This window comes from Lepidochelys kempii, chromosome 1 (genome assembly GCF_965140265.1).
Source record: "Lepidochelys kempii isolate rLepKem1 chromosome 1, rLepKem1.hap2, whole genome shotgun sequence".
In the NCBI taxonomy this organism is placed as follows: domain Eukaryota; kingdom Metazoa; phylum Chordata; order Testudines; family Cheloniidae; genus Lepidochelys; species Lepidochelys kempii.
In genome coordinates, this window is record NC_133256.1 from 124,018,141 (window position 1) to 124,029,084 (window position 10,944).

Genomic DNA, 10,944 nt, shown 5'->3' on the forward strand with positions numbered 1-10,944 from the left:
GGCATGAGCTGGCACTTGGTCTGCCAGCATCACTTTACTCCTTTATGCCACTTGGGCCTGTTGATACTAGGAACAGATCATTCGTAGACGAAGGTCCCTGCTCCATGGCAAAGCTTTAAAAGATCAGGTCAAGAGGAGTGCCTTTGCATTCCCCTCCTCCTAAATATTTCCTAGGAAACTTACTCAACAAACAGTCCATTCTTGTTTTAGTCCATTGTTTAAAAGAGTACTTTGAAGCTCATAATATTACTCAAGCTTCACATTAGTCATGTCTCATAGAAAAGTTACATACAATCACACAATAGCACATAAACATTTGCATTTTCAAAACAGCGAGCTCCTAAGATACTTAATTCAATAAGGGTTACCTTAATTCAGTAAGGCTTGTCAAGGAGATTGCCACACCTGTCACACTGTACAGAGAATGTTGTTTCAGGATAGGTTTAAATTGAAGATGCTTTCATTTGTAAAAAGCAGATTTTCAGCTATTGTGAATTCTTTTGATGCAAAATGCCTTCTTTTCTGTATTCAGCTTAGCTGAAGTCATAAATGGCAATTGTTTTATGCCAGTAATGGACAGTTTTCAATAGCAGCCAGCAGCATCTTGCTAATGTTTGTTCAAGGCCGCTTTCAAGCAAATGAGTGTGAGATATACATGTAAAATAGAAAGATACTACAGAAGGCTGAGAGGCAGTAGAGTCCAGTCAGAGTGGCCTGGACTGTGACTCAAGAGACATGAGTTCTATTTATTGCTCTGTGACATTGAGCAAGTAACTTCACCTCTCTGTGTGTCTGTTTTACTTCATGCCCTTTGTTTGTCTTTTCTGTTAGATTGTAAGATCTTTGGAGTAGGAGGTGTCTCTCACCATGTGTTTGTACAGTCCCTAGCACAAAGGAGCCTTGATTTTGTGTTAGGGCCTGTAGATACTGCCACAATACAAACAATCATAAGGCAGAGTTTTGATTAATCTAAAGGGGTTTCAGTGCAAACACAGTGGGACATAACCAGAGGAGTAAGAATTTTGAATAATAGGGTGGAGGAAAGGAAGGATAGCTTTAGAGAGACGTGTGCAGGGACAGGAAACTGATTCAATACTATTTCCTCCCAACAGAAGGGTAAAAGTATTAAAATTCAGCAATGAGAGGAAGCAAAATAATACAAAAATAATGCTCATGCAGCAATACATTTGAGAGTGTAATTTCACAAATGTCAGGGGGCCAAACCATAGCCCAACTAGAAGACTCATTCCCATAGCTCTATACTTTGTGTACTCATTTACACCTAGACAAAGTGCATGGAGGTTAGTGGGTGAAAAGTGCACTCATTCTGATTTTTTAGCATTTAACACCCACTTTGCATTAGTATAAGAGACTCCACAAGTTTCAGGGCACTGGAAAATCCAATCCTAGATTGCTTTGTGCAACTCTGATGCCACAGAACAGACTTAGGGTATGTCTACACTGCAATTAGACCCCCATGGCTGACCTGTACCAGCTGATTTGGGCTGGCAAGGCCATTTAATTGCAGTGTAAACTTCTGGGATAGACTGGGATGTAACCCAAAATCTAGGACCCTGCGAGGTGGAAGGGTCTCAGAACTCAGACTACAGGCCAAGCCCAGAAGTCTACACTGCAATAAAACAGTCCCACAGCACCAGCCCTGCCAGCCCAAGTCAACTAACACAAGCCAGCCACGGATGCCTAATGCAGTGTAGACACACCTCTAGGGCCAGATTATACAAACAGCTGAGGATTTCCCTATTGCAGGAAAATCCTCAAGTAATATAGGGCTGATATAGCCAGGCCTATGCTACCTCCACTGTCAGCCGCTCGTGCAAAAGCCATTTGGGCAGTGTCAGCTGGAAAGGTGTGGCTGCAGCACTCTGTATTTTGGAAATCCCCAATTACTGCAATGACATCTCAGGCTGCTCTAATTTACACCAGGAGCCAGACCATCTCATGGTACCCCTGGGAATCAGGGAATCACCAGGTGATCAGCACAGCTTGTCCAGACCTAAAGACTGGGCCCAGAAAATGTAGTGTGATTGTTCCTACGGGTGGGTATGCATTGTCATAGGGTGTTTCACTGCATAAATCACAGAACATGGATAGTGATACGAAATACACATGTGAGAAAAGAGTGCATAGTTTAATTATAAATTGTGTTCACACATTTGAGTCACCTAAAGTAATATTGGATATAATGGTCACATCACGTTAGAAGCATATGCAGTGAAACTGAAATGTATATGTATGCTTCTAGGAAAACATGGAGTCCAAACATATGCCAGGAGTATATATCTGAGATTCTTGAAGGTTTATTGAGATTTCTGAATCAAAATGTAGCTGAAGAGAATGAGCAAAAATGTACATATAAGGTCCTGGGAAAAGGTTTGGTTTAAACATTATGTGTAGTCATTTACATCTGTGCACAATGGGTGTAAAACTTCACCAAACCAGGATTCTTCACTCACGTACATCTGACTAGCATTACTGAGATTGTCCCACTCTAGTCACCCTCATAGGGAAGTATATGTAGAAGGAGTTCCAATAGCCCTCCTAACATTTCTAGAGAGGGATGGATGTGTTTGGGGTAGGTTCCTATCCTTTTGAGGCTGCTGTACATACATAACATTCACACGTTATGGAGCTAATTGCAGGGGTAAGACGGTATCCCACCATCTCTGTTCCAGGCATGAATTGTCCATAAGGGATGCCTTTAGAATGTACCATCCCTTAAAGTGTCTTGTCTGGGTGACTGAGAGTCATCCAGGGAAGAATTTATTCCCTTTCTGGGGCACTGGGGGGTGTACTGCTCATAGCCAATGCACCCTGATGTCATTACCCTGAGCCTGGCTGCTGTATCTGGCTAATCGAGTCAGACTCGGTCCCTGAAAAGGAGTTGGGAAGCCAAATAGCCTATACAAGGTTCCCATAGGAAAAGAGTCCCCCATGTCCCTTCCTTCAGAACCTAGCATGTCCCCTATGACTGCAGAACTCCGGAAGCCTGCAATCTCCCACGGGGTCTGCACTGCGGAAGCTGCTGGGCCCAGGTTTGGGATAAGTGCATTTACTAATGACATAACTTAGCTCAACTAGTTGGCATGAATTTGTATGTTGTTGACTATGTCTCCGGTGCCTCATAAAACAGGGTTAACTAATACGGAGAAATAGTCTGAGCCGTGAGAATCAGTGGTACTTGTGAGGGGGCTGACTGACACCTAGTGTTTGAAATCCATTCACCTGGATAAAAATGCTTTCTAAAAACAGTCAGAAAGGTCTTCTTGAACTGTGGAGTAGATGAAGAAAGTCCTCATTGCCCCAGTAAAGCCTATCGCGGCCCTAAGGGAAGTGTGGAGATGCCGCAGGGAAACCTCAAAAACGAGTGTGCCTCAGGAGTGCACCAGGCTTCCCTCTGGGGCTGGTTAACCCTGCTGGACAGAGTTGAGGTGGACAGTGGCATACAGAGGATTTGTCCTGCCACCGTCCCATTCCTCCCTGCCCCTTTTAGACCGGTCAGCAACCCCAGAAGCACTAGGACCAAGTACCTCCTAAGTCATGGTGCAGTGGGCGTGCTCCCCGTGCACTGGGGAGCTCCTAAAAGCATTGTATGTGTCCCAATGGTCTGTGCACAAGGAATGTGGTACAGCAGAAACTGCCCAATACACACTCACTGAAGGAGTAACTAGACAGAGGAGCATCTCTACACTCCAAGGAACCACAGGCTAATAAATTGTAATTGAAAAAAACAAATGAATGAAAGAACAACAGCAAGAAACCCTCCTACTTTATTGAAACAATTACAGTTGCTTTGCTATTTGTAGTGTGGTAGCCATGTTGGTCCCAGGATATGAGACAAGGGGAATGTAAGATTTAACACTATTTCGCTTGTGCGCACAATAGTTTTAATCATATGCTATTTCTTGAATAATACAATATAATCGCATATATTTTTCTTCAGCCTCAGACACATGTTTAGCATCTTGTAATATTTTTTTCATTCTTGTATGCTAACACTAATTCCATTGCCAGGATGGTCCAGTCTTACCTGGATTCTCCATCGCTTGCAGTCTTTAAATCAATGCTGAATGATTCGCTGAAAGATACGCATTAGCTCAGATGGGTGTTATGGGCTTGATGCAGAAATTATTGGAAAATGGGTTGGGTGAAATTTTGGGTGAAGTTGTTTGCTTTGGACTAGATGACCAGAATAGTCCCTGCCGGATTTAAAATCTATGAATCTTTATAGATTCTAGTTTTTCATAGCAAACGTTCTCTTTTCTCTAAGGTAGTTATTTTACAAATGATTTTTGTTAAGATTGTGTATTTTGGATGTGCTGTGCCCTAGGTAAAAATGGTAGACAGAGTGGGACATGGAAGCTATTTTAAGTTTATATGGTGGATATAATTGTAGAGCTTTGTAAACATAGATAGCTTTGATTCACTGGTATTTACCATTTTTCTGGTTTTATTTAATTTTGCTCTAAGTGAACCCCCTAGTTAAAAGTAAAACTTAACTGAAATCACAGGCTCTCATACTTGTGACACAAGAGCATAATTCGGTTTGCACAACACTGGGACCTAGTGACCAGCAAACTGTCGGGTGTTGTAAGAACTAAAACTAAGGCTGCAGGCTTTAGGAAAGCTTTGCCTTGAAAGTCCTGGCCTTGGCCTTTCTGCTAAGGTTGCCAAAAAGCGTGTCTAGCATAGTTCAGCTGGTGCTGTACAAGTTTTCCTCGCAAAGCTTTTTTGTGACTTCATATTTTCTTGCAATATTATGCATTTTTATGACAGGCAGCCTGTTCCTTTTTATCTTTCACTAGCAAGCAGATCTAGTTTTACTAAACACAAGATTCAGCTTAGCACTGGGTAATTAAAGGTATGAGTGGAATCACACATGATAGTAATGGAGAGAAAAAGGACTCTGTGCTAAGGGTATAGCATTTAAACCTGGTCTTATGGGGTTTTACCTTTGACTTCAATAGTGTTTTCCCCACCACCATTCCATGCACACACATCTCTTTTTTATTTAGCTATCACTGAATATGTATTTTCATGCATTTGAAATTATGAAGTCACATTATATCAAACTGTACTTCAGTTTGTTGAAAATCTCTGCTTGTTGGAATGACTAAATTAACACAGGAAATGAAGTCAAGATGGGCCTGAACCAGAATCTTGAATCTAAATACCAGTATACTTAGCTGGTGGAAGAGTCAAACTTTGGACCCAAATATTGCGATTCAAGCCCATCTCCGCTCAAGGAGAGTATCTTGAGCAATGGTGATCACAATATTGTTAGCTGCAACTAAATACGCTATCCTACAATTTTTGAACAGCCAGCCTATCAACCATTACAAATGTAAAAATTAACAGAACTTGATTAAGTACTCTGAAAATTAATTTAGTTTTATAAGTAAATTTAGTCCTGGCTTACACACTGTTTTTATATTGGGATAACTATGTTATTCTGTACTGACACAGTCATACTTGTACTACCTCTAGTGTGGACAGTTATACTGACATTAAGGTTCCTTATACTGGAATTGTTTATTCCTTTTCAGAAAGGAGAATAAGCTATTCCAGTATAAGGCACATTTATACAAGTATATCATGCATCCACATGGGGATGGGGGCTGTACCACTTTAACTATACTGGTATATTGCAATACTATATAACTTTTGTGTGTAGATAGACCCTTGATTAAGCCAACATGAAAGCTTTAAAAATAGCGGAATCAGTTAGAATACATCATGTGTCCAGTAGGTGGCAGCAGTGACTCACTAGTGTAGTCTGCAAGCCATCTAGTTCAGCTCTGTACACGCTCAGGTTTGGGGATTGCTTTACTGAATGTGCCTAAGACGGTCTTACTTTCAGGCAATTATGTAGTCATCAGAGCACAAGGATATAACTGTTGTGCCTCGTAAAGCTTCACCTTGCTGCATGGTACCCCCAAGCACCATGCTTTTCTGGATGGGTGTATATTACTACAGCCCCCATTCAGCACAGCACATAAGCTAGGTATTAACTCTAAGGGTATGTCTACACTATGAAATTAGGTCAAATTTATGGAAGTTGGTTTTTTAGAAATCGGTTTTATATATTCGAGTGTGTGTGTCCCCACAGAAAATGCTCTAAGTGCATTAAGTGCATTGACTCGGCGGAGTGCTTCCACAGTACCGAGGCTAGAGTCGACTTCCGGAGCTCCCACAGTTTCCGCAGTCTCCACTGCCCATTGGAATTCTGGGTTGGATCCCAATGCCTGATGGGGCTAAAACATTGTCGCGGGTGGTTCTGGGTACATATGGTCAGGCCCCCGTTCCCTCCCTCCCTCCGTGAAAGCAGCAGCAATCGTTTCGCGCCTTTTTTCTTGAGTTACCTGTGCAGACACCATACCATGGCAAGCATGGAGCCCGCTCAGGTAATCATCACCATATGTCTCCTAGGTGCTGGCAGACGTGGTACTGCATTGCTACACAGCAGCAGCAACCCCTTGCCTTGTGGCAGCAGATGGTGCAGTAGGACTGGTAGCCATCATCGTCATGTTCGAGGTGCTCCTGGCCACATCGGCCAGGAGCGCCTGGGCAGACATGGGTGCAGGGACTACATTAGAAGTGACTTGACCAGGTCATTCTCTTTAGTCCTGCAGTCAGTCCTATTGAACCATCTTATGGTGAGCAGGCAGGCGATACAGATTGCTAGCAGTCCTATTGTACCATCTTCTGCCGGGCAGGCAAGAGATGAGGATGGCTAGCAGTCCTACTGCACCATCTTCTGCCAAGCAGCCATGAGATGTGTATGGCTTGCAGTCCTTCTGCACCGTCTGCTGTCAGCCAAAGATGTAAAAGATAGATGTAGTGGATCAAAACAAGAAATAGACCAGATTTGTTTTGTACTCATTTTCTTCCCCCTCTCCCCCGCCTAGGGGACTCATTCCTCTAGATCACACTGCAGTCACTCACAGAGAAGGTGCAGCGAGGTAAATCTAGCCATGTATCAATCAGAGGCTAGACCAACGTGCTTGTTCCAATAAGAACAATTACTTAGGTGCACCATTTCGTATTGGAACCCTCCGTGAAGTCCTGCCTGAAATACTCCTTGATGTAAAGCCACCCTCTTTGTTGATTTTAATTCTCTGTAAGCCAACCCTGTAAGCTGTGTCGTCAGTCGCCCCTCCCTCCGTCAGAGCAATGGCAGACAATCGTTCCGCGCCTTTTTTCTGTGCGGACGCCATACCAAGGCAAGCATGGAGGCCACTCAGCTCACTTTGGCAATTAGGAGCACATTAAACACCACACGCATTATCCAGCAGTATATGCAGCACCAGAACCTGGCAGAGCGATACCGGGCAAGGAGGCGACGTCAGCGCAGTCACGTGAGTGATCAGGACATGGACACAGATTTCTCTGAAAGCACGGGCCCTGCCAATGCATGCATCATGGTGCTAATGGGGCAGGTTCATGCTGTGGAACGCCGATTCTGGGCTTGGGAAACAAGCACAGACTGGTGGGACCGCATAGTGTTGCAGGTCTGGGACAATTCCCAGTAGCTGCGAAACTTTCGCATGCGTAAGGGCTCTTTCATGGAACTTTGTGACTTGCTTTCCCCTGCCCTGAAGCGCATGAATACCAAAATGAGAGCGACCCTCACAGTTGAGAAGCGAGTGGCGATAGCCCTGTGGAAGCTTGCAATGCCAGACAGCTACCGGTCAGTTAGGAATCAATTTGGAGTGGGCAAATCTACTGTTGGAGCTGCTGTGATGCAAGTAGCCCACGCAATCAAAGATCTGCTGATATCAAGGGTAGTGACCCTGGGAAATGTGCAGGTCATAGTGGATGGCTTTGCTGCAATGGGATTCCCTAACTGTGGTGGGGCCATAGACGGAACCCATATCCCTATCTTGGCACCGGAGCACCAAGCCGCCAAGTACATAAACCGCAAGGGGTACTTTTCAATAGTGCTGCAAGCTCTGGTGGATCACAAGGGACGTTTCACCAACATCAACGTGGGATGGCCGGGAAAGGTACATGACGCTCGCATCTTCAGGAACTCTGGTCTGTTTCAAAAGCTGCAGGAAGGGACTTTATTCCCAGACCAGAAAATAACTGTTGGGGACGTTGAAATGCCTACAGTTATCCTTGGGGACCCAGTCTACCCCTTAATGCCATGGCTCATGAAGCCGTACACAGGCAGCCTCGACAGTAGTCAGGAGCTGTTCAACTATTGGCTGAGCAAGTGCAGAATGGTGGTAGAATGTGCATTTGGACGTTTAAAGGCGCGCTGGCGCAGTTTACTGGCTCACTTAGACCTCAGCGAAACCAATATTCCCACTGTTATTACTGCTTGCTGTGCGCTCCACAATATCTGTGAGAGTAAGGGGGAGATGTTTATGGCGGGGTGGGAGGTTGAGGCAAATCGCCTGGCTGTTGGTTACGCGCAGCCAGACACCAGGGCGGTTAGAAGAGCACAGGAGGGCGCGGTACACATCAGAGAAGCTTTGAAAACCAGTTTCATGACTGGCCAGGCTACGGTGTGAAAGTTCTGTTTGTTTCTCCTTGATGAAACCCCCCGCCCCTTGGTTCACTCTACTTCCCTGTAAGCTAACCACCCTCCCCTCCTCCCTTCGATCACCGCTTGCAGAGACAATAAAGTCATTGTTGCTTCACATTCATGCATTCTTTATTCATTCATCACACAAATAGGGGGATGACTACCAAGGTAGCCCAGTAGGGGTGGTGGAGGAGGGAAGGAAAATGCCACACAGCACTTTAAAAGTTTACAACTTTAAAATTTATTGAATGCCAGCCTTCTGTTTTTTGGGCAATCCTCTGTGGTGGAGTGGTTGGTTGGCGGGAGGCCCCCCACCGCGTTCTTGGGCGTCTGGTTGTGGAGGCTATGGAACTTGGGGAGAAGGGCAGTTGGTTACACAGGGGCTGTAGTGGCAGTCTGTGCTCCAGCTGCCTTTGCTGCAGCTCAACCATACACTGGAGCATACTGGTTTGGTCCTCCAGCAGCCTCAGCATTGAATCCTGCCTCCTCTCATCATACTGCCGCCACATTTGAGCTTCAGCCCTGTCTTCAGCCCGCCACTTACTCTCTTCAGCCTGCCACCTCTCCTCCCGGTCATTTTGTGCTTTCCTGCACTCTGACATTTGTCTCCATGCATTTGTCTGTGCTCTGTCAGTGTGGGAGGACAGCATGAGCTCAGAGAACATTTCATCACGAGTGTATTTTTTCTTTCTTTCTAATCTTCACTAGCCTCTGGGAAGGAGAAGATCCTGTGATCATTGAAACACATGCAGCTGGTGGAGAAAAAAAAAAGGGACAGCGGTATTTAAAAAGACACATTTTATAAAACAGTCACTACACTCTTTCAGGGTAAACCTTGCTGTTAACATTACATACATAGCACATGTGCTTTCGTTACAAGGTCGCATTTTGCCTCCCCCCACCGCGTGGCTACCCCCTCAACCCTCCCCCTCCCCGTGGCTAACAGTGGGGAACATTTCTGTTCAGCCACATACAAACAGCCCAGCAGGAACGGGCACCTCTGGGTGTCCCCTGAAGAAAAGCACCCTATTTCAACCAGGTGACCATGAATGATATCTCACTCTCCTGAGGATAACACAGAGATAAAGAACAGATGTTGTTTGAACGCCAGCAAACATACACTGCAATGCTTTGTTGTTCAATGATTCCCGAGTACGTGTTACTGGCCTGGAGTGGTAAAGTGTCCTACCATGGAGGACACAATAAGGCTGCCCTCCCCAGAAACCTTTTGCAAAGGCTTTGGGAGTACATCCAGGAGAGCCGCGAGTGCCAGGGCAAATTAATCCTTTCACATGCTTGCTTTTAAACCATGTATAGTATTTTAAAAGGTACACTCACCGGAGTTCCCTTCTCTGCCTGCTGGGTCCAGGAGGCAGCCTTGGGTGGGTTCAGGGGGTACTGGCTCCAGGTCCAGGGTGAGAAACAGTTCCTGGCTGTCGGGAAAACCGGTTTCTCCGCTTGCTTGCTGTGAGCTATCTACAACCTCCTCATCATCATCTTCTTCGTCCCCAAAACCTGCTTCCGTGTTGCCTCCATCTCCATTGAAGGAGTCAAACAACACGGCTGGGGTAGTGGTGGCTGAACCCCCTAAAATGGCATGCAGCTCATCATAGAAGCGGCATGTTTGGGGCTCTGACCTGGAGCGGCCGTTCGCCTCTCTGGTTTTCTGGTAGGCTTGCCTCAGCTCCTTAAGTTTCACGGGGCATTGCTTCGGATCCCTGTTATGGCCTCTGTCCTTCATGCCCTGGGAGATTTTGAGAAAGGTTTTGGCATTTCGAAAACTGGAACGGAGTTCTGATAGCACGGATTCCTATCCCCATACAGCGATCAGATCCCGTACCTCCTGTTCAGTCCATGCTGGAGCTCTTTTGCGATTCTGGGACTCCATCATGGTCACCTCTGCTGATGAGCTCTGCATGGTCACCTGCAGCTTGCCACGCTGGCCAAACAGGAAATGAGATTCAAAAGTTCGCAGTTCTTTTCCTGTCTACCTGGCCAGTGCATCTGAGTTGAGAGTGCTGTCCAGAGTGGTCACAATGGAGCACTCTGGGATAGCTCTGGGATAGCTCGTAGCACAGTACCCCAAATTCGACCCGGCAAGGCCGATTTAAGCGCTAATCCGCTTGTCGGGGTGGAGTAAGGAAATCGATTTTAAGAGCCCTTTAAGTCGAAATAAAGGGCTTCATGGTGTGGACAGGTGCAGGTTTACATTGATTTAACGCTGCGAAATTCGACCTAAAGTCCTAGTGTAGACCAGGGCCAAGTTAGACACATATTTAAGTCTTTTCCTGAATCAGGGCCCCAGAGATGAAAAAGTGAACATGACAATTCCTAATATTTCATAGGGCTTTATAATGTTAAAGATAATTTTTGCATCCACTGCCCAGTATCAG